Below are 25,273 nucleotides of genomic sequence, written 5' to 3'. Positions count from 1 at the left end.
GAACGAACCGGTCCCGGTTCGGCTCGAGGTCGGTTCGCCGAACGGAGGTCCCGTTTGAGTTCGGCTCGTCGAACGTTCGACGAACCGAACTCGAACTGCATAGGAAACAATGGTAGGCAATCACAAACACATAAAAACACCTAGAAAACACCCTCAAAGGTGTCCAAAAGGTGACAAACAACTCACAACACAACACAAACACATGGGAAAGTGACAAGGACATATACTCATGCGAAAACAAAACAGCTGGACAAGGAAAAAGAGGAGGACACACAGATATAGGCATGGCACGCCCTTCTAAAATCATGGAAAACACCGCAAGGTGACTCCAAGCGTAGTCTCCCTTTTTCCCAAAAATTGTGCCCCACACACACCCACCCCTTCAGTGGCAGCACTTGTGCCCTAGTTGTACACTTCACAGCTAGATTTGCATCAAGCACATTCAAAAATACGCCATAATTAACCGTCCCCAGGATGACACCGGGGTAGGTAGCAAAGTCTTTCCTGATCCCAGCTCTGTTCATCTTGGCTTCTTTTAAAAACACAGCAAGCAAGGGTTACTCCAAGCGGAGTCTCCCTTTTTTTCCAAAAATTGGGCCCCACACACACCCACCCATTCAGTGGCAGCGCTTGTGCCCTAGTTGTACACTTCACAGCTAGATTTGCATCAAGCACATTAAAAAATACGCCATTCTTATCCGTCCCCAGGATGACACCGGGGTAGGTAGCAAAGTCTTTCCTGATCCCAGCTCTGTTCATCTTGGCTTCTTTTAAAAACACAGCAAACAAGGGTTACTCCAAGCGGAGTCTCCCTTTTTTCCAAAAATTGTGCCCCACACACACCCACCCATTCAGTGGCAGCACTTGTGCCCTAGTTGTACACTTCACAGCTAGATTTGCATCAAGCACATTCAAAAATACGCTATTCTTAACCGTCCCCAGGATGACACCGGGGTAGGTAGATAAAGTCTTTGCTGAACCATGACTTGTTCATCTTGGCTCCTTTTAAAAACAATGTAAGCAAGGGTTACTCCAAGCGGAGCCTCCCTTTTTTCCAAAAATTGTGCCCCACACACATCCACCCATTCAGTGGCAGCACTTGTGCCCTAGTTGTACACTTCACAGCTAGATTTGCATCAAGCACATTCAAAAATACGCCATAATTAACCGTCCCCAGGATGACAACGGGGTAGGTAGCAAAGTCTTTCCTGATCCCAGCTCTGTTCATCTTGGCTTCTTTTAAAAACACATCAAGCAAGGGTTACTCCAAGCGGAGCCTCCCTTTTTTTCCAAAAATTGGGCCCCACACACACCCACCCATTCAGTGGCAGCACTTGTGCCCTAGTTGTACACTTCACAGCTAGATTTGCATCAAGCACATTCCAAAATATGCCATTCTTATCCGTCCCCAGGATGACACCGGGGTAGGTAGCAAAGTCTTTCCTGATCCCAGCTCTGTTCATCTTGGCTTCTTTTAAAAACACAGCAAGCAAGGGTTACTCCAAGCGGAGTCTCCCTTTTTTTCCCAAAAATTGGGCCCCACACACACCCACCCATTCAGTGGCAGCGCTTGTGCCCTAGTTGTACACTTCACAGCTAGATTTGCATCAAGCACATTCCAAAATACGCCATTCTTATCCGTCCCCAGGATGACACCGGGGTAGGTAGCAAAGTCTTTCCTGATCCCAGCTCTGTTCATCTTGGCTTCTTTTAAAAACACAGCAAGCAAGGGTTACTCCAAGCGGAGTCTCCCTTTTTTTCCAAAAATTGGGCCCCACACACACCCACCCATTCAGTGGCAGCACTTGTGCCCTAGTTGTACACTTCACAGCTAGATTTGCATCAAGCACATTCCAAAATACGCCATTCTTATCCGTCCCCAGGATGACACCGGGGTAGGTAGCAAAGTCTTTCCTGATCCCAGCTCTGTTCATCTTGGCTTCTTTTAAAAACACAGCAAGCAAGGGTTACTCCAAGCGGAGTCTCCCTTTTTTCCAAAAATTGTGCCCCACACACACCCACCCATTCAGTGGCAGCACTTGTGCCCTAGTTGTACACTTCACAGCTAGATTTGCATCAAGCACATTCCAAATCCACAAGCATTTACTCTCCCCAGGATGACAAAGGGGTAGTAAATTCCTTCTGGATCCATGACTTGTTCATTTTGATGAACGTCAGTCTGTCCACATTGTCACTGGACAGACGCGTGCGCTTATCTGTCAGCACACACCCAGCAGCACTGAAGACACGTTCAGAGACAACGCTGGCAGCTGGACACGACAAAATCTCCAAGGCGTAACTGGATAGCTCTGGCCATTTTTCTAGATTTGAAGCCCAAAATGAGCAAGGCTCCATTTGCAAAGTCATGGCATCGATGTTCATTTGTAGATACTCCTGTATCATCCTCTCCAGCCGTTGACTATGTGTCAGACTTGTTGTCTCTGGTGGCCTTGCAAAGGAGGGTCTAAAAAAATTATGAAAAGATTCCATAAAATTGCTGTTACCAGCACCAGATACGGTCCTACTGGTACGTGTAGACTGTTGAAGATGACGAGACCGTCCCATGTTTGTCAAGTTACAACTGGGAGATTCACTCCCTGCACCTGCACGGTTGTTTGGTGGAAAAGCGGATCTAAGATCGAGTAACAGCTTCTGCTGATACTCCTGCATACGTGCGTCCCTTTCTATGGCTGGAATTATGTCACAAAATTTGGACTTGTACCGGGGATCTAATAGTGTGGCAAGCCAGTAGTCATCATCACTTCTAATTTTGACAATACGAGGGTCATGTTGGAGGTAGTGCAACAAGAAGGCACTCATGTGTCTTGCGCAGCCATGCGGACCAAGTCCACGCTGTGTTTGTGGCATAGAGGTGCTAACCGTTCTTTCTTCCTCTGACATCTCCCCCCAACCTCTTTCAACTGAAATTTGACCAAGGTCTCCCTCATCTGCTTAGTCTTCCATGTCCATGGACAGTTCGTCCTCCATTTCTTCATGTCCTCCTGCACCTTCCTCAACATCTCGCCTGCTACCATGCGCCCTTGTTGATCCCTGTCCCCCATGCTCCCATGCCTGGCGCCTTGGTGATGATGAACGTCTGGACCTTGGTGATGTTGTTGTGTCTTGCGCATATGAATCCTCCTGTAGTTCATCCCCTTCCTGTTGTCCCACCCCCTGACTCCGAATAGTGTTTAGCGTGTGCTCCAGCATGTAAATGACTGGAATCGTCATGCTGATAATGGCATTGTCAGCGCTAAACATACTCGTCGCCATGTCGAAACTGTGCAGAAGGGTGCATAGGTCCTTGATCTGAGACCACTCCGTCAGGGTGATCTGCCCCACCTCTGCATCTCGTTGGCCCAGGCTATACGTCATGACGTATTGCACCAGGGCACAGCGGTGCTGCCACAGTCGCTGTAACATGTGGAGAGTTGAATTCCAGCGTGTCGCCACATCGCATTTCAGGCGATGAACCGGCAGGCCGAAAGACTTCTGGAGCGATGCAAGTCGCTCAGCTGCGGCGCTTGAACGGCGGAAGTGAGCAGACAGTTTTCGTGCCCTGTTCAGAAGGCCATCTAGGCCGGGATAGTGTGTTAAAAATTGCTGCACGACAAGGTTCAACACGTGAGCCATACAAGGTACGTGTGTCACCTTGCCCAGGTGAAGGGCCGCACCCAGGTTTGCAGCATTGTCGCACACGGCCTTACCAGGCTGCAGATTGAGTGGGGACAACCATTTATTAAACTCGGACCGCAGAGCTGACCACAACTCCTCAGCTGTGTGACTCATATTCCCAAGACATGTCAAGCTAAAGACCGCCTGATGCCGTTGCGCTCTGCTGCCAGCATAGTAATGAGGGGTGCGTGATTCCTTCTGCGCAGTGAGAACGCTGGTGGCCTGACCAGGCAGGCTTGGGGCGGAGGTGGAGGACCCAGATGAGGTGGAGGATGCAGAAGCAGTGGCGGAACTTGGACAGACAGAGGATTGACACACAAGTCGTGGGGACGGCAAGACTTGTGCAGCAGACCCTTCACCATCTATCACCATAGTTACCCAGTGCCCAGTGAGCGACATGTAACGTCCCTGTCCATGCTTACTGGTCCAAGTATCGGTGGTGAAATGCACCCGTTCACACACAGTTTCTCAAGGAAGCGGTGATGTTGTGTGCGACATGCTGGTGTAGCGCGGGCACACCTTTCTTAGAGAAGTAGTGGCGACTAGGCATCTGGTACTGGGGCACAGCGACAGACATAAGGTCTCTAAAATCCTGTGTGTCCACTAGGCGGAAAGGCAGCATTTCTGTAGCCAACAGCTTACAGAGGGATAGAGTCAACCTCTTAGCTTTGTCATGGGTCGCAGGAAATGGCCTTTTATTTGTCCACATCTGAGGGACAGAGATCTGGCTGCTGTGTGTAGACGGTGTTGAGTAGGGTGTCCCTGGAAAAATGCAGGTTTGTGAGGAAAGTGCAGGCGGAGACATGATATTGCCTTCATCCAAAGTTGGTGCTATCGATGTCTGAGAGAGCTGTACACACTCACTTGTTTCCCCTTCCAAACCAACTGACGACCTACCAAGCAAACTGCCTGTTGCGGTTACAGTGGTGGAAGTTGTGGGTGGAAAAACAGGTGTGACAGCTGTCCCCACAGTCCTAGAAGATGACGAGCGCGCGGATGCACTGGAAGGGGCAGGCGGTGGATGGTTCGCTCCGCTAGGCCGCATTGCAGCACGGTGAGCTTCCCACCGCGCCATATGATATTTATTCATATGACGATTCATGGAAGAAGTTGTCAAACTGCTGAGGTTTTGCCCTCTACCAAGAGAACCATGACAAATTTTACAGATCACATAATTTGGGCGATCTTTTTCTATGTCAAAAAAGGACCAGGCTAGGCAAGGCTTAGAGGCCATGCGACCTGTTGATCCACCCCGAATAATGCTCAGAGGCAGAGTGGTGGCTGAGGATGCAGTTGTAGACGTGCTACCAGTACTCCGACTCTGTCCAGGAAGGCGCAAGGTAACTTCGTCATCAGTTGCATCCTCCTCCACCACCTCTGTTGACCTCCTCGAGTGCCTGACTGTGGGTTGACAGTAGGTGGGATCTAGAACTTCATCATCAATTGTTGTGTTTGCACTCCCCTCCCCCTCAGACCGAGCCTCTTCTTGCCCTGACCGAATATTTAAGTTGTCATCCCAATCGGGTATCTGAGTCTCATCTTCATCAGTATGTTCCTCATTGTCTATAACCACAGGTGTTACAGTTTGTGACAAAGGGTCAACATTATGCTCCGAAACTTGGTCCTCACGGCCTGAATCAGAGACACAAAGGTTCTGGGCATCACTGCAGACCATTTCCTGTTTTGTACTCACTGTAGCTTGGGAGCAGACCTCTGATTCCCAGGCTATAGTGTGACTGAACAGCTCTGCAGACTCAGCCATCTCAGTTCCACCATACTGTGCAGGGCTGATGGAGACTTCAGAGCTGGGAGAAAGCAAGTTTGATTGGGATGACAACTCAGAGGACTGGTGTTTTTTGGATGCGGTACTTGAAGTGGCTGAGAGGGCACTTGTTGGACCACTTGAGATCCATTCAAGCATTTTCCTTTTTTGGCCATCATCTACCTTTGTTCCTGTTGTTCGTGTCCGTAAAAAAGGGAGCACATCGGATTGTCCACGGTAAGTAGTAGACATCTTACTTTTGCTGGTAGATGGTCTATCTTCAGCAGATGATAATGGAGCTTTGCCACCTTCCCCACGGACAAAACCTTTTTTGCCTTTTCCACCACGCCTCTTCCCCTTTCCACCAGCATCTGTCATTTTGCCACTCATGTTGATTGTGACAAGATTGTGGACTGAAAATGTGGTAGTAAAAATTGAGAGGTGGTGTAGATTGCAGTGGTGGTCTAGCTTTATTAACAGCAGAATAATAAAGAATAAATATCCCTGACAATGCAACTACGGCACTTAAACTGGCAGCAAAAATTGCTAGTATAATGGCTTAGTTATCATGAGTTGGAGTGTGCAATGCAGGCAGAGGTGCTGCAAATGTCTTTGCACTAGTGGGACTATAGCAAAGTCCAATAGCCACGTTTAGGATGCCACTAGGTACACTGAGTGTTTGCTAGTATAATGGCTTAGTTATCATGAGTTGGAGTGTGCAATGCAGGCAGAGGTGCTGCAAATGTCTTTGCACTAGTGTGACTAGACAAATGTCCAATAGCCACGTTTAGGATGCCACTAGGTACACTGAGTGTTTGCTAGTATAATGGCTTAGTTATAATGAGTTGGAGTGTGCAATGCAGGCAGAGGTGCTGCAAATGTCTTTGCACTAGTGGGACTATAGCAAAGTCCAATAGCCACGTTTAGGATGCCACTAGGTACACTGAGTGTTTGCTAGTATAATGGCTTAGTTATCATGAGTTGGAGTGTGCAGAGGACAGGAGGGTACAGTGCCAGGATTGTGGGGCTCTGGGTAGAGGAAAGGAAGCCTGCCTTTCTATTCCCTCCTAATAGGGAAATGCAGGGAGGAAATCCCTGACCTTTGCTACACAGACGCTGTCGCTGTTTTCAGGACCTGTCACCTATGGCTCTGACCCTACCGGTTTGAGCCCTTAAAAGGACTGATAGAAAGTGCTATCCCTATGCTGTCCAGCGCTGTGTATGGAGCGCATACAGCAGTATCGGCGATAGGACAAAGGACGGAGCTGCGACAGTGATGTCTGACACCAAAGACGCAGAAGAGATAATGGCGTCCGGACGGGCAGATACTCGTTTTTATAATGCAGGGACATGTGACATGGACATCCTATCACACATGCCGTTGCTTCTCTGGCTAAAAGTCCACTTAGCTGTGTGTGTGTCTGGGATTGGCTGACATGGTGGCCCGCCCCACAAGACGCGCGCGCTTAGGGAAGGAAGACAAGGGAAAAAAAAAAAATGGCGATCGCCATTATACAAACAGCAGTGATCTGAAGGCGCTGTTCACGCACACTATACACTGAAATGTCATAATAGTGTGAGTCACAGAGTGACTTACACTATTACAGCGGAAAGCCAGCTAGGAATTAGCTGTTTTTTTGCTGCTAGAACCGTTCTCGAACGTTTCTAGAACTATCGAGCTTTTGCAAAAAGCTCGAGTTCTAGTTCGATCTAGAACAGGCCCCAAAATCACTCGAGCCTAGAACTGGAGAACCTCGAACCGCGAACCGCGCTCAACTCTACTCCTGACAGAACTAGTGTAACTGAGCCATGTTTGTAGGTCGCCTTGCTCGCACCTGCCTTTTTAGCTTTGCCAATAAATTTTCAATAGGATTGAGAACAGGGTTTTATGATGGCCACTCCAAAACATTGACTTTGTTATCCTTAATATAGATTAGTCCTGTTGCAACTGCCAATAATGTATAGGGTGTCCAGGAGCAAAACAAATGGAATGAATAATATCAGTGTACTGAGTTTGATATTATTCATTCCATTTGTTATCCTTAAGCCACTTTGTAACCAAACCAGTTTGGCAGTATGCTTCAGGTCATTGTTCATTTGGAAGACCCATTTCGGCCCAATCTTGAGATATTGCTTCAGTATTGCCACATTATCTTCTTTCCTTATGATGCCATCTATTTTGTGAAGTGCACCAGTCATTCCTGCAGCAAAACAACTTCACAACTTGATGTTGCCATACCTGTGTTTCACAGTTGGGATGGCATTCTTAGGCTTCAAAAGTTCTCTCTTTTTCCTCCAAACGTAACGATAGTGATTATGGCCAAACAGTTAAATTTTAGTTGTCAATCCACAGGACATGTCTCCAAAATTAAGATCTTTGTTCCTATGTGCATTTGCAAACATTTATCTGCATTATATTTCTTTTAGAGTATGGGCTTCTTCCTGGCAGAGTGGCTTTTCAGACCATATTGATACAGTACTCGTTTCACTGTGGATGATGACACAATCTTACCAGCTTCCGCCAGCATCTTCACAAGGTCTTTTGCTTTTGTTCTTGGGTTGACATGCACATGTCTAACCAAAGCATGTTCATCTCTGGTACACAGAACCCATCTCCTTCTTGACCGGTATGATGGCTGGATAGTCCCATCTTGTTTGTACTTGTACAGGTGTGTCTCTAACTCAAATCAGCAGCTTTCAAAGACATGACGTAACCTTGGCCTTTATATAAGGGAGTTTGCTATATGAATGTTCAGCTCTATTTTTCTTTAAATACACTTCTGTTTGATATTGGTGCTGAATGTTATTGCAGAACTGCATATTGTTTAGCAATTAAAAAAGAAAAACGTACAAAATGTCACTATTGCTGCATTTTCTGTATTCTAGCATTCCAGTATTGAATTTTTGAGCAATCAGTTATTCATTTTCTTCTCCACTGTAGTGTACTGTACACTAGAATTATTTTTTAATGGAAATCCAATAATCTGTTCTTGTCTGGTATATAAGGAGCCCTTATTTTCTTGTGTTATTAATCATCGGAACATATTATTTTGTATTTTATTTGTAATCTTAATGGTTCTTTTGTATCTTTTTATTTCATGGCATTCAGCAAAAATAGCAGCAACAGTAGGTAGTAAAGTTGCATAACTCTCACTGTGAAATACCTGTAAAGTTTTCAGTGTGTAGTTATTTTTTTATTTACATGAATATATTCAAAATTTGGCGTAAAGGAATTATGGTAATTTGAGAATACGTTCCCTTTAATTCGGTCGTATTAGGACCTATAATAGGACTGAAATGACGCATTATCAAATATTTTGCTGCATGGCCAGACAGTTATAGAAAAATATATAAAAGTTGGGATCCTTCTGGAGAAACTCTCTAGAAAAAAGTTTTTCCAGTATGTTTGTTTTTTTCTAACTTGAGGAACTTTATAATTGGTTTTGTCAGTCCTTCCTTTTGTTTTATTGCTGTTCTGTGCTGGAAACCTGTACAAGCTTATCTGACTTATAATTATAATATAAAAAGAAGTTCCAACTACTATTATAATAGTAGTTGGAACTTCTTTTTATGTTACTGTGAACCAAATCCCATTTTTCGCTCCACACAAGTGGATAGTTGTTACTACAAATGTTATTGAGCTTTAACTGTTATTCTCAGTATGTGTTCTTGGCAGCACACTGCTTTACAGCCTCTATCATGCCCTTGATGCAGGTGGAGCGAACACTGCTCATTGAGTGACAGTTCAGGTTCAGCAGCTTTGTCCTTAGGCTCAGGTTATGGTATTGGGACATACTAATGATTTGTCAATCAGTGGCTTGTTATGACGTTCACATTTAAGCTACTGGATGCGACAATCCAGGGCAGCTGCTATTTTTAGTCTGGGGTGCGGGACGGGGCAGGCAATAAGCACTGGTCTCCCTAGCCTGAGAATACCAGCCCCTAGCTGTCTGCTTTATCATGGCTGTGTATCAAAATTAGGAGGGACCACACACTGTTTTTTAACAATTATTTAAATTATTAAAAAAGCCACATGCTGTCCTTATTTTGTTTCACAGCCAAGATGAGCACATTGCTAGGGTCTGCAGCCTGTGGCTGTATGCTTTATCATGGCTGTGTATCATAATATGTGAGCACCCTATACCAATTTTTTATATTTCTTTACATTTACACCAATATAGACACACAGTGTGTATGTTTGAAAGCAGTCAGACACACTGTTACACAGGGTGGGGGTGCATCTTATTGCAACCAATGTGCCTGCTTTCCCCTTTTTTTTATTTTCTTTATTTTTCCCTTTATTTTTTTAATTACCAAAGTTGCCGGACCTGGATCGTTACCTGGAGTTCCCTGAGAACTCTGGGCCCAGGGTCAATGCTCGGGTACTTTTAAACCCATGCGGATCCTGACTTTTATAGTCTGGGTCCACCGATCACTAATTCCTACTTTTTCTGTACTTCTATTAAATTGAGCTAAACCAGTCTTAGAAGCCAGATTGGCCATATAGCAGGAAAATGATAACTGTTGTCTTTTGCTTTTTTATGTTGTTTTCTATTTATACTTGTGGTCACTTAGTCACTAAAATGTAAAATTGCGTCCTCACTGGCCGGCGTCTTAAGTATTTGTTCATATTGTATTCCTATATTGACTTCAACTAGTTAAGTCTTGACTGAGCATGCAATGTGATTACTTTCCATAGAATGAATTGTCTTTTTTGCTCTTAACTGGTTCTGGCATTTCTGCTGTTTATGATTGAAACATCATGTTTCCATGGTTCATGAATATCAACTAAGAGCTTTGCCGTCATAGGGAAATCACCTGGCTACGTTATACCATGAACAATTGACATCCATGCTGAAATTACTTATGTCGCTCTGTCACCACATTTCAAAGGACAAACTGCATGCATTATTAAATTAACCTTTTTGACTTGATGAGGCTGGTATACTTTCTTTGAGAATCCATTTTTGAATGACTGTATAATCTAATTTATAAAATGTAAAGTTAGTCCTTACTGAGTCTGATTGACACTTCCTCAGTGACCCTCCTCCTGCTGAGATCTCACACTGCTTAATATAAGCTGCTGCTGTCAGGCTGGGAGGACAGAGTGAAGACACTAACAAATTCCTATTCCATTCTTCATATTTCATATAATTCTCTTCTTAATATCGGGATCGGGCATCCATTCCACGTAGATTTTCAAGATTAAGTACACCAAGTGTCAGCATTCATTACAACTGCTGCAATTTTACCTATAGTCATAGCGCAGTTTGAGTGTAAAAACGATTATGCGAATTGATATGATGCCAGCTATTTGTGGCAGAAGTGACACAAGTGTGTATTTCACTAATCCGTCATTGATTTTAGGTTCTATTTCTTTAATCATTGATATGTTTATGATTCCGATTGTTTTGAGAGTGCAGTCACAGATATGGATTTCACTGTTCTGATTAAACAAAAATCATGAATGTAATGAGTAAATACACTGACGTGTTACCAAGCTCATTTAGTTGTTTTTGTTAATTTGACTTGCAAACCTCAAAATAGAGAAAATGTGTGAAAGTGTTGTAGTGACATCTGAAAACAATCTGCTGGTGGTCTGTTACTGCTGACATGACGATTATTCTTACATTGTGAAAGTTGCTGCTGTAATGGACAACTCGAGTCACTCCAAGCATTGTGAATACTGTGTTTGTATAGTTAACCTGCCTAAAAATGATAATTATCTGACATGGTAATTACATTAGAAATCAAGAAGTCCATTTGTGCTTGTTTTATAATGACTTCAAAGATGCAAGAATAATTGAATTCACAAACAATGGCTAAACGAATTAATATATCGTATATACTCGAGTATAAGCCAAGTTTTTCAGCCCATTTTTTTTTTTAAGCTGAAAATGCCCCCCTCGGCTTATACTTGGGTCAGGGTCCCACAAAAAAAAATAAAAATCTCATATTCTCACCTCTCCTCTGTTCCCGCGGTGCCTCAGCTGCTCCTTGTAGACCCCTCCGTGATCGCGTCCGATGCACTGGGCTGCTGTCTGCCGTCATGTCTTTTATGCAGTTGAATGCAACGGTGCAGTAAAGCAGTCAACTGCTGTAAAGCGCTGATGGCAGCGGCGGCCCCGTGTACAGGACGCTATCACGGAGGTGTCTTTGCCTGTGGTCTGCAAGAGGCACCCCTTGATGATCGCGTCCCGTGCAATCACGGAGGGGTCTACAAGGAGCAGCTGAGGTCACCGTGGGAACGGAGAAGTGAGAATATTTTTTTTTCTGTAGTAGAGGACAAGAAGGGGACCAGTAAGAGGACATTACTGCAGAGCCCAAGGAAAGGGCACCAGGATGGGCATATTACAATAAGGGGAGGGGATAAAAGTACGGGGCACAAGGATGGGCATATGAGGGGAGGGGGGGAGAAGGACGGGGCACATTACTACAAGGGGGGACAAGGATGGGGCACAATACATTTTATTGGGATCTATTTTTATTTTTGAAACTTCACAGTAGCTGCTGCATTTCCCTCCCTAGGCTTATACTCGAGTCAATACAGTTTCCCTGTTTCTTGTTGTAAAATTAGGGGCCGCGGCTTATACTCGGGTCGGTTTATGGTAGTTTACAAAAATGTGCAACACAATCCAAAAGCATACAAAATATGAAAAAAATACAGTATATCGTAAAAGTGAGTACACCACTCACATTTTTGTGAATATTTTATTATCTTTTCATTGGACATTACTGAAGATACAGTGCCTCGCGAAAGTATTCGGCCCCTTGAATTTTTCAACCCTTTCCCAAATTTAAGGCTTTAAACATAAAGATAAAAATGTTAATGTTATGGTGAAGAATCAATAAGTGGGACACAATTGTGAAGTTGAACGAAATTTATTGCTTATTTTAAACTTTTGTAAAAAAGAATAAACTGAAAAGTGGGGCGTGCAATATTATTCAGCCCCTTTACTTTCAGTGCAGCAAAGTCACTCCAGAAGTTCATTGAGGATCTCTGAATGATCCAATGTTGTCCTAAATGACTGATGATGATACATATAAGCCACTTGTGTGTAATCTAATCTCCATATAAATGCACCTGCTCTGTGATAGTCTCAATGTTCTGTTTAAAGCACAGAGATCATCATGAAGACTAAAGAACACAAGAGGCAGGTCCGTGATAGTCTTGTGGTGAAGTTTAAAGCCGGATTTGGTTACAAAAAGATTTCCAAAACGTTAAACATCCCAAGACTGTGCAAGCGATCATATTGAAATGGAAGGAGTATCATACCACTGCAAATCTACCAAGACCCGGCTGTCCCTCAAAAATTTCATTACAAACAAGAAGACAAGACTGATCAGAGATGCAGCCAAGAGGCCCATGGTCACTCTGGATGAACTGCAGAGATCTACAGCTGAGATAGGAGAGTCTGTCCATAAGACAACAATCAGTCGTACACTGCACAAATGGCCTTTATGGAAGAGTGTCAAGAAGAAAGCCATTTCTCAAAGACATCCATAAAAAGTGTTGTTTAAAGTTTTCCACAAGCCTCCTGGGAGACACACCAAGCATGTGGAAGAAGGTGCTCTGATCAGATGAAACCAAAATCAAACTTTTTGGGCACAATGCCAAACGATATGTTTGGCGTAAAAGCAACAGAGCTCATCACCCTGAACACACCATCTCAACTGTCAAACATGGTGGTGGCAGCATCATGGTTTGGGCCTGCTTTTCTTCAGCAGGGACAGGGAAGATGATTAAAATTGATGGGAAGATGGATGGAGCCAAATACAGGACCATTCTTGAAGAAAACCTGTCTGCAAAAGACCTGAGACTGGGACAGCGATTTGTCTTTCAACAAGACAATGATCCAAAACATAAAGCAAAATCTACAATGGAATGGTTCACAAATAAACGTATCCAGGTGTTAGAATGGCCAAGTCATAGTCCAGACCTAAATCCAATCGATAATCTGTGGAAAGAGCTGAAAAATGCTGTTCACAAACGCTCTCCATCCAACCTCACTAAGCTCGAGCTATTTGTAAAAGCAGAATGGGCAAGAATTTCAGTCTCTCGATGTGCAAAACTGATAGAGACATACCCCAAACATCTTGCAGCTGTAATCGCAGCTTAAGGTGGCGCTACAAAGTATTAACTTAAAGGAGACAAATAATATTGCAAGCCCCAATTTTCAGTTTATTATTTTTTATAAAAGTTTAAAATAAGCAATACATTTTGTTCAACTTCACAATTGTGTCCCACTTGTTGTTGATTCTTCACCATAAAATTTAAATTTTTTTAATTTTTTTTGAAGCCTGAAATGTGGGAAAAGGTTGAAAAATTCAAAGGTGCCGAATAATTTTGCAAGGCACTGTATGACACTTTGATACCAAGTAGTCAATGTCCAGCTTGTATAACTGTAAATTTGGTGTACACGCTAAATAACTCAACACAGCCATTAATATCTAAACCATTGACAGCAAACGTTAGTACACCCATACATGATAATGGACAAATAGCGCCCAAAGTGTCAATATTTTGTGTGGGCACCATTATTTTCAAGCACTACCTTAACTCTCTTGGGCATGGATTTCACTAGAGCTTCAGAGGAGCCACTGGAATCCTCTTCCCCTTTTTCATGACGAGATTATGGAGCTGGTGAATGTTAGAGACATTGCGGTCCTTCACCTTCCGTTTGAGGCTGCCTCACAGATGCTCAGTAGGGTTTAGATCTGGAGACATGGTTGGCTGATCCTGCACCTTTCCACTCAGTTTCTTTAGCAAGGCAATGGTCTTCTTGGGGGTGAGTTTGGGGTCATTATCATGTAGGAATACTGCCGTGCAAACCAGTTTCTGAAAATAGGGGATCACGCTCTGCTTCAGTATGTCACAGTACATATTGGCATTCATGGTTTTCACAATGAACTGCAGCTCCCCACAGTCGGCAGCACTCATGCAGCCCCAAACCATGATGCGCCCACCACTATGCTTGACTTTGCAAGACACTCTTGTCTTTGTACTCCTCACCTGGTTGCTGCCACACACACTTAAAGGGAACCAAACATCAGGATTTTCATGTATAAGGTGCAGTACTGGCACTATCAGGCACATTGTGTACATACCATTAGGGTGCAGCTTGGGTGTTTAGTCAGTGAAATCCAACTTTATAAAGTTTGAAAATTCGTGCGTGCACCTCTCTCCTAATGTCCGGGCGTGTTATGGACGTTTATGCCCAACCTCCTCCCCCGCCCCCTGTTCCTCCCTCTCACTGGCCGTATGTAAATTTCTCTCTTCAGAAACATGGCGCCGGGGTTGGCGCATGCGCATACTGCTTATCTCCGGCGCCATGTTTCTGAAGCCTGCTGTACTTAGTATTTTGCAGGAGAAGGCGGCGCATGCTCCCTCGCTTCTTCAGATCCCGTTGTGACCGCGGGAGCGCGCGTGGTCATAACAGGACTGCAGAACAGCTGATGAGAGGACGCGATTAGCTGCAGGTAATCGCGTCCACTCATCAGCTGTTCTGCAGTCCTGTTGTGACCACTAAAAATCGTTTTGTCAACCAAAAAGAAGGAACATGGCTAGATCGCAGAAAAATGAAAGGGAATGTTAAATGTGGAAACTGCCCCTTTTGCGAATACCGTTGTATAGGCAATACTTTAAGTATTGGTAGTGAGGTTATGAAAATTAATGACTGCATAACATGCAAATCCAACTACCTAGTATATGTCATTTTCTGCCCTTGTCAGCGGTTCTATATAGGTAAAACCATCCGGCCCCTGTACGTTAGATTCAGGGAGCATTTTAAATCAATAACATCTGGAGTGGGCTCACCACGATTAATTAAGCATATGCAGGAATGCCATGAAGGAAACCCGCGGCTTTTGAGATACGCTGGTGTGGTTAAAAGTAACCCTTGCCCTACAGGAGGTGACACCCATCGTACATTACTCCAAAGGGAGTCTAGATTATTTATGGATTTGAATGCTCTTGGCCCCTTAGGCCTGAATGATAAAAACGATTTGTCGGTCTTTTTGTAGATCCTTGTTTACTGACCTCCCCTCTCTGCATACATTTCGAGGTGCTTTAATGACGAATAAATTATATATAATATATATATATATATATATATATATATATAAATTCTTCTCTTAAAAAAAGAAAAGCATTTGTCTTGAGGGAATTTTTTCTTGAAAGGGGACAGTTTTCTCTTGAAAAGAATTTTTTCTGGGAGAAAGTTTTTTTTCTTGGGGGAATTTCTTCCTAAATAAATTTTTCTTCAAAATACCTTGAAATGTGATGTATGGTATTCTTTCTAAACTTCTGTGAACTATAATGCTGCTGCCATTTGTTTATTATATTATTCTATGTCTGCTTGATGTAATTACAACTGGGTTTTGTTTTAAAATGTATTTTAATTCACTCAGTGACGTTGTTTTTCAACACCACCTGGTATAAAAGGGTGGATACAACGTCCCTGGTTTCACTGGACCCGTAGAAGCAATTTGTTTGCGAAACGGCCCGCCGTCGTCCGTCGCTGCACAACCTCAACTTCCCTCACCACCTGTATCCCTGATTTGAGCATGGATTAAAGATTTGTATCTATCCAGATCCTTGTGGAGTGCGACCCTTTCTGTCTATTTTCTGGATTAAAATACATCCATAGGTGTGTCTCTTATTAACTTATTTTTCATGTTACTGATATATTAAAAAAAAAAAAAAAGTACACAAGTACTTGCCCATAAAAATAGCGCATGAAGAGTCAGGTGATAAATACCACTGATGGCTGAAGCGTGCCTGCAGTATGTTCCAGCTCGTTGCATATGAGGCAGGACTGGTCAGTGGCCATACTACCTGCAATGGGCACGAGAGTAGCAGAACTGGACAATGGACCAGTGGAAATGGGCATTCTGGTCTGATGATTTATGTTGCGGTGTTCATTATGTGAAAAGCTGGGTGTGCGCATCACATACCTGTAGAACAACATGTACCAGGATGCACTATGGAAAGTAGGCAAGGTGTGGGAAGTGGGCAATGTTTTGCTAAGAATGTAGAAGCAAGGTGAGCTTTTCTCTCCTGTCTTCAAGATCATTTAGGGCGTAAATACCCATGAACAACCTTGGCGGCAAATCTAAATTTCATCTGTTTAACTTTCCTGCAATTACAATTTTCTGTTTGTCTAATTTGGCGTTTGACCTTGTAAACTAAGGTCCCTTTTGGTAGCGCTGTAGATAACGTATTACTAATGAGAATATCTCCAGGACATAGTTATGTAGATTTCTCAGAGTGATGTACTTTTAATTATTCCGCACGGCTAATGTGAATGTCGATTAATGCTAATTATACCTCAGCGTATTTCACTGTAAAAGTATTTCCTTTTCTGAGACCCTAAATAACTACATTTAGTGGTGTACCCCAAGGTTAAGCAAGTTATGTAAATGTTGACACTGTTCAATTATCTCACGTACAACATTTTATCCTGTAGTTTATTTCAGGGCGCTCGCTTCTATTTAAATGATTGGCTTTATTTTTTCATAAAAATGAATCCATAGGTGGGCTGATGAGCCTGCTGTGATCCACTTGTGCCCCTGACATCCTCTTCTCCACACTGCTGGGTTCAGCAATCATCTATCACAGCAGCCATAGTTTGGCATAGTTCTGCCAAAGGTCACATAGTATTTCATAGTACAGGTTCTGAAACATGGCAGCCGGAAAGGGAAGAGCTAAAACACCACCAATAAAAACTATTAGTGAATAAGCAGATGCAGTAGTATGTGTTCAACCAAAGCGGACCTTACAAAATTCTATTTATATCCTCTGTAGAAGGCTTGCCAATTTTTTTTTTTTATCTGTGTAACAAAGAAAAATTGTATTATTGAATGGTAATTACTTTTTTATTATGACAGACAAGCAAGCATCAATAGATTTAAAGGGTTATTTCTCAAGTTTATATTTATCAAAATGATCTCGTTTTTTTGCCCAATGGAAGGAATTAAAGGGGAGGTCTAAATATCTACTTTTACACCTTAACCACTTTTGTAACTAACTTTATTATTTAATACCCTACACTTCTCCCTATCCTACTAATCCTTAAATCTGTTTTTATTTTTACTTCACTTCCTTTTTATTTTTTTATTTTTTTTTTATAGCGGAATCTTACATGCGAAGTCAAAGGAGGCTGGGGCTGCACTCGCTTCTTTGCAGTATCCATCACCCTTCCTGGAAAGGACATAATTAGTGGGTGGAGCTGCAATTATTTACTAGAGTTTCTTGCATCACCACATTCTGAAGATGTCCTGGATCTATGGTGATGGAAGGTGTGGGAGAGGTGAGTGCAGAACCCACCCTTTGCTTCTATTTCTGCTACCATAGCTTAGACTAATTGTAAAACAAGACATCATCGCAGGGCGAAGATAGCAGCAGTAAATTACACCAGCATTGCCCCACAGCTTCTTGCCCCATCCTCAATCAAATAGACATCTGGGGGGTGATGGTAAAATCTGAGTGAGTCACCGGCACTTATCCCTAATAAATATTCATTTTGAGGGCGGTGCTAGAAGCTGTGGGGCAGCACTGGTGTCACTGTGCTTCTATCCAAACCTCCTGACAATGTCTTGTTTCACAGGTAAAAGCTGCTGCAGCAGAGATGGAAGCCGAGTGCTGCCGCTGCACTCGCTTCTCCCACAGAAACAAAAAAGGCTTTATTCGTCGTCATGTGGCATCTGTGTACATTTGTGATGCTTCGTTCAGTGACCATATTCAAATGTACGCCGTGGAGAAGCACCTCACAGTGTATTTGAAGGCAAATGTGATGTTCTACTTGAGACTTCTTTCAAGCGAAACATCGTCACAGAAAGTGTAAAACAAGCACAAAATCAGGACATACGATAGTGAAACGTGTAAGGAATTTAGTAGTAAAAGTGGTTAACACTAGAAGTCCCAGGAATTTCGAGCTCCATAGGGTTTCAATGGTAGAAATGTTAAATGACCCCTCTCTGGGACTTCTAGTGTTAAGGCTTAAAGATGGGCTTTATAGGTTTTAGACCACCTCTTTAACTCCCCTGATTCTGCAGCTTTTTTCCATTTTACACTCTGTTACTCCATTGTAGAAATATTTACATTTGCCACTTTTAAAGTGCAGTGTCTGCTTGTAGATCAAGTTGCATTTTTTTTCTGACTTTTCCCTGGGGGCATGCGTTTTCACCCCATATGATGCCAAACACAACTATGTAGCATTTGAGTGCTCTGGATCAGTACCTGAGCTTTGATTGACGGCATCTTGGAGGAAGGGGTGAAAGCGAACGAACCCAGAGACGACTGAAGAAACGCCCAATTGAATAGCAAGCACAGATTACAAATATTGTACTCATAAAGCAACAAAATGTTGTGAATGTGCACGGGAGTGATGCAGCGCAAAACGGAAAAAAGGCAGAATCAGGGGAGCTCAGTCAATTTTCCAAAGTATTTAAATCTCTTTCTTGTGCAAGCGGAAGGTCCTCTTTAAATGGTGGCATGCAAGATGTTATGAGATGAAGTGTGTAAAATTCCAAGATTGACTGTTTTTCCTACTAAACCAGCAACTTGCAATGGATCTTTTTATTCTCCTGCTGTTTATTCAATGCCTTTGCTGGCTGTAAATTATATATTCATAAGTACGGTAGTAACCCATCTGTTTCAGCAGAGTACGGCTGTTCTGTTCTGGGGATAATTATTTGTACAGCACATCTCATTAGATTACAGAATAATTCTACTTCATGGCAGTCACCAGGAAGATCTGTGGTAAAGGTTGACTGCTCAAAGGCATAGCCAGACATTTTATGGGTGACAACTTCACTTCCGAGATCACAAGTCGGCTAGCCACTCGCTTAATATGGAGATTAATTTCCTTTAAATCAGATACACTGAAAAGTTTCTCTCCCTGCTCTGCTTAGCATGCAAATACAAAGGCTTATGGTAATTTTAAGGTATTATATATCACGCGATTGAGCAGGAAAAATAATGCTTTTATGTCAGCTTTTAAGGGGTAGTCTGTTGTGCGCTTGGGATTTAAAATGGCATTAAGGTATTATCAATTTCACGTCCTGCAAAGATGATAGTCGGGAAAAGGATAAACAGAATATGTCATCCCAATTCAGTAATGCGGGGAATGGCTGTGACGGACGCAGAAAAACAGCCGGATTGTTTTGTTTTTTTTAATGTTGAAGTTGTGACGGGGGAATTTTTTAAGCAGCTGTTCTAGACGGAGTTGTTTTCAGCACAATAAACAATTGGAAATGAATGCCCTTCCATTTAGGAATAAATAATGCAGAATGAAAGTTTTTGATCAGTATCCATCAATTTGCAGATGGTGTTCATGGCTTTGAAACACTTTACATATCACAGCATTTTCTGGATAATTTCCTCCCTGGTTAACCCCTTGTGCAACCAAAGTTCTATGTGATTCAAGTTAACAAACGGATTCAACGGCATCGTCTATATTAGGGGTGGGCAATTAATTTTCCTGAGGGGTTACATGAGACTGACTAGTGAGGAGAACCAAACCAATAGGCTGAAGTTTATTCAGCTCAATATTTAATATTAACAGATTAATTATTATATTAATATTGTATCACTTAACATTGAGCAGAATTAAGTATGCTGACATCCCCCTATATACCATATGAGCCCCCACATGGTCCCTCTATATAAAATGTGAGCACCCACATAGCTTTTTTATATACAGTGTGAGCACCAATATAGCCCCTCTATATACAGTGTGAGCCCCCACATAGCTTCCTAAATACTACATGGGCCCCACATAGCCTCTTATATACAGTATGACCCCACATAGCTTCTATATATACATTATGGACCCTATGTAGCCTCCTATATACACTGAGCCCTTTATAGCCTCCTATATACATTGAGCCCCACATACCCTCCTTTATAAAGTATGAGCCCAAACATAGCCTCCTAAATACAACATGAGCTGTCACATAGCCTCCTAAATTCATTATGAGCCCCACTTAGCCTCATATATATAGCATGAGCCCCAACATAGCCTTGTATATAATATATTTTGAGCCCCCCAAATACATACATACATACATACATACATACATATGTAGTAGCCCGGTCCAGATTGTGTCTGTTTCTTTAAGTACATTTACTTATATGTAATATTATGCTATATGTTATAAGTAAAGCATTTTTCATTTGTTGTGTTCTAGCACCATCTACTGGTGAAAACTGTAAGAATCTGAAGTGTTCATTGGGTGTTATCCTATTGGCTAGTTCTTGGTCACATGGCTCAATAAGTGGAGCTATTCTTCAGCCTCTGTCTAGAAACAACTGGAATGAGCTGGTTCTGGCTGAGTCTCCTCTGAGGGAAGACATTATGTGGAGAATCTCTTCACCACAAGACTCCTCCTAGGCCCGAGGCCTAGAATTTCATCATTTCCTGATTTTTACAGCCAATATGCTGAAGGCTTCCTATCCTGACACTGTGCATCTCTTCAGACAGTAGGGCATACTGACTATATACCAGACCCTACTGCACGCAGATTGGGGAAGTTTGAGGGTCTCCCGCCCCACTGCAATATTAGTGGCTTTCATGCCATTGTCCACGCACCAGCCGTCCGCTCCCCGTAGCACGCTGGGTAACTGTCTTCATTTGCTTACAAGTACTGCACGTGTCTGAACTAGCAGTGAAATTAACCCCAGGACTCCAGGTCAGTACAATCTTATCATATCTACCCTCTAAACTCAAGAGACTCTGAACCTAAAGCATACCAGAATTAATTCTGAAACAAATCGTGCACTTAAAGCTCCAGTACCCTAATTGCACTTCAGCATTCAACTCCAAGCTGTATTTGCCGTGGCCAACCCACGAGAGACTGTGAAACATATATTCCGTATTGATTTGCTTTGTTCCTGCTATATTAAAGCAACTGTTATCCCCAAGACCGTTTCTGTGGACTGTCCATCAGCTGTGGATACTGTGTGGGGGTGGATAGCAGGGAACATCTGGGCCCTTACACATACATACATGTTTATAGCCTCTTACTATACTTTGTGCTTCCACATAGTCTCCAATTTACATTAGAGCTCCCACATAGCCTCCTACTGTATATACATTGAACCCCCATATAACTTTCTATATACAATGGGAAAATATGTATTTAATACACTGCCGATTTTGCAAGTTTTCCCACCTTGCAATGAATAATAATAATAATAATTGCAATGAATAGAGGTCTGTAATTTTCATTTGTAGGTACACTTCAGCTGTTACGGACGGAATCCCCCCAAAACACCCAGAAAGTTACATTGTATGATTTTTAAATAATTAAATAGCATTTTATTGCATGAAATAAGCATTTGATACAATAGAAAAACAGAACTCAATATTTGGTACAAAAAACATTATTTGCTATTACAGAGGTCAGACATTTCCTGTAGTTCTTGAACAAGTTTGTACATACTGCAGCAGGTATTTTACCCCACTCCTCCATACAAATAGTCTCCAGATCTTTCAGTTTTTGGGTTCAGGTCTGAAGACTGGCTAGGTCACTGCAAAACCTTGAAATGCATCTTACAAAGCTGCTTCTTAGTTGCCCTGGCTGTGTCTTTTGGATTACTGACATGCTGGAAGATGCAGTCATGACCCATCTTCAATTAACTTAATGAGGCAAGGAGGTTGTTGGCCAAAATCTTGCAATACATGACCCCATCCATCCTCTCTTCAATACGGTGCAGTTGTCCTATTCCCTCTGCAGAAAACTAACTCCAAAGCATGATGTTTCCACCCTCATGCTTCACTGTTGAGACGGTATTCTTCTGGTTGTACTCACCCTTCTTCTTCTTCCTCCAAACACGGTGAGTGACATTGATACCAAAAAGTTCTATTTTGCTCTCATCTGACCACATGACCTCCTTCCATGCTTTCTCCAGATGATCCAGATGGTCATTGGCGACCTTCAAATGGGTCTGGACATGTGCTGGCATGAGCATTGGCTCTTGCGTGCTCTGCAGGATTTTAATCCATGACCGCATAGTGTGATACTGATGGTAATCTTTACGACTGTGGGCCCAGCTGTCTTCAGGTCATTGACCAGGTTCTCCAATGTAGTTATGGGATGATTCCTGACATTTCTCAGAATCATCCTCGCCCCATGAGGCGAGACCTTTCATGGAGCCCCAGACCGTGTAAGATTGACAGTCATTTTGTGTTTCTTCCATTTTCTAATTATTGCACCAACAGTTGTTGTCTTCTCACGAAGCTGCTTACTTATTGTCCTGTAACCCATCCCAGCTTTATGCAAGTCTACAGTTTTGTCCCTGGTGTATGGGGGTACACATGGGGAATGAGAAAGGGCTGTCCTAGGAGTGGACAGCCCCTTTAAGATGTGATCTGTGCATTTCTCTCTGTTAGAATCTAATTCTTTTAATGGGAACGTGATCCCCAAATGTGAGCACACTTATCGAATATGCCAAGATATTGTGGGCCTTCCAGATGATGATGTCTAGTGATGGTATTTCGCTATGGGCAGAGTCACCTCAGTCAGTCATTATGCAGTTATTCAATACTGGTTTTGGGGGAGGGGAGTGAAATTTCAAGCCATGGAAAACTTAAGGATGCAATTATTCAGATGTGACATCATACCCTTGTACTTGGAGGTTTTCCATATGTACTTGAATATTGTGAATAGAAATGGAGTAAAATATTGTTCCGGAGTGTGTCTATACAATACATCATTCTGCTGCTTCGCATATCTAGTGCCTAATTATCAGTTAGTTAATGACAGCTTGTATAGGCCAATGTCAGCACATAATGGGGATCTTCAGATGTAAACTGAATTTGGCAGCAAATATGGTTCAATAATAACTATACAAGTAGAAGTCGCTCATCCCATCATAGCAGCAGTGGCTTTGTGCTCACAGTTGAAGTGGGCATAAATGTTTTCACTCGTCTGTGGGCTAAATCTCCACCATTGGCTCATTTACACCATCCCTGCAGTGTGGACAGCTCACTGTGGAATATGGCTCCAGCATCATCATTTGTCCCACTCCTGCAGGACGCAGAATTCCTTGCTGCATTTTTAATGTTTATTATGTGTCATTTGTCTACAGTATATGTTTAATAAAGTTAGTTTTATTTTCCATAAATGTAGCAAAAATGCATGGTTGGGTTTTTTTCAGCATTGTTGCATTTCTTCATTGCTTTTTGTGGTATTAGAATGCGGCAAAAAAAAAACCCCAGACTTTACATGCTGCAGATTAAAAACTATAGCGGTTTTCCAATTTAGTAAAGAGAAAAAAAAATCAGTTGTGTGTATATTTCTGAAATCTCAGCTTTTGCTGCTATTGTAAAAAGCAGCTTTAAATTTGCATAAAACAAATACAGCAAATAACGCTATAGAGACACATGTGAAATAGCCTTAAGGGTACTTTACACGCTGCGATCTCGCTAGCGAGCGTACCCGCCTCCGTCGGTTGTGCGTCACGGGCACATCGCTGGCTGTGGCGCACAACATCGCTAAGAACCTGCCTAGCGACGTCGCTGTGACCGGCGAACCACCTCCTTTCTAAGGGGGCGGTTCGTTCAGCGTCATAGCGGCGTCACTAAGCGGCCGCCCAATAGAAGCGGAGGGGCGGAGATGAGTGGGCTGAACATTTCTCCCACCTCCTTCCTTCCTCATTGCGGGCGGCCGCAGGTAAGGAGATGTTCCTCGTTCCTGCGGTGTCACACATAGCGATGTGTGCTGCCGCAGGAACGACGACCAACCTCGCTACTGACCAGACAACGATTTTTGGTAAATGAACGACCTCTTACACACCACCGATTTTTTATTTTTTTTTTTTATACCTCTTTTGCGATCGTTTAAGGTCGCTCATAGGTGTCACACGCTGCGATGTCGCTAACGATGCTGGATGTGCGTCACTAACACCGTGACCCCAACGATATATCGTTAGCGATGTTGCAGCGTGTAAATGGCCCTTTAGTTGGATTTGCTGTGAATGTTTTCTTCTGTAAACCTGCCCAGTGTGGCTGTAGCCCATTATGACATGTGGCATTGTAATATGTGGCATTCACGTAACCTGAAAATTGCATGTTTAAATCCTTTAGCCGGACTACAATGAAAATAATTATGTCCAACATGTAAAAACAAAGCTTCTATGTTATTTTTTTGGGCGATGAATTAAAGCACCACACCAGCAGTTGTTTTTTTTGTCGCCCCCTTCACTGGAGTGGAGTGGCACTTTTAATCTAGTCCCCTTCACCTTCTGGCAGCTTCACCTTTTACTGACACTACTCCGGTCACTTGGCGCCATCTTGTAACTGTAACTTTTGACTGGCTGAAAGTATGAAGTTATGTACAAGTCTAATAGGGACAGAATGAGGGTCAATACAAGTCTGTGAGGGCCAGAATGAGGCTTTCATAGAGTTGCATTGATTTGTGACCTCCGGTGTGCTCTATGAAACACTGGAGCTTCCGGCAGGTCACAAATTAGAGAGGACTGATCGGATCGGTGACGATTGAAGGTGAAGCTGCTGGAAGGGGACTTAAATTTAAAGCACCACTCCAGCTGTGCAATGAAAAAACCGCTGAAGTAGTGCTTCAAAGGAGTAGATGGGTAGTTACAAGAGAAGAAGCAGCAGCTGTAATTAATGTAAACTGCAATGAGGCACTGTTCTGACCACACCAGATACACATATCATCAGACTGGCATTAGTAGGAGTCCCTGTTCTATTTGTCCTATTTGATAGTTTGATGAGTATTTCTAGAAGGTGAACCTGTAAGGCTACATTCTCACAATAAGCTTATTTTTTTTTTTATTTTATTATAAATATTGCAGATGAACTGCACCTA

At 42.8% G+C, this 25,273-nt stretch overlaps 1 protein-coding gene across 2 annotated transcripts in view; it reads left to right on the top strand.

Moving 5' to 3' along the window:
• PRIM2 (DNA primase subunit 2) overlaps positions 1 to 25,273 on the top strand; it is a 214,535-nt gene that overhangs the window by 160,346 nt on the left and 28,916 nt on the right. The window lies entirely within an intron of this gene.

The sequence above is a fragment of the Anomaloglossus baeobatrachus genome, chromosome 3 (genome assembly GCF_048569485.1).
Source record: "Anomaloglossus baeobatrachus isolate aAnoBae1 chromosome 3, aAnoBae1.hap1, whole genome shotgun sequence".
Classification (NCBI taxonomy): Eukaryota; Metazoa; Chordata; class Amphibia; order Anura; family Aromobatidae; genus Anomaloglossus; species Anomaloglossus baeobatrachus.
The sequence above is the reverse complement of the archived record's forward strand: the minus strand, read 5'-3'. Positions and strand labels throughout refer to the sequence as shown.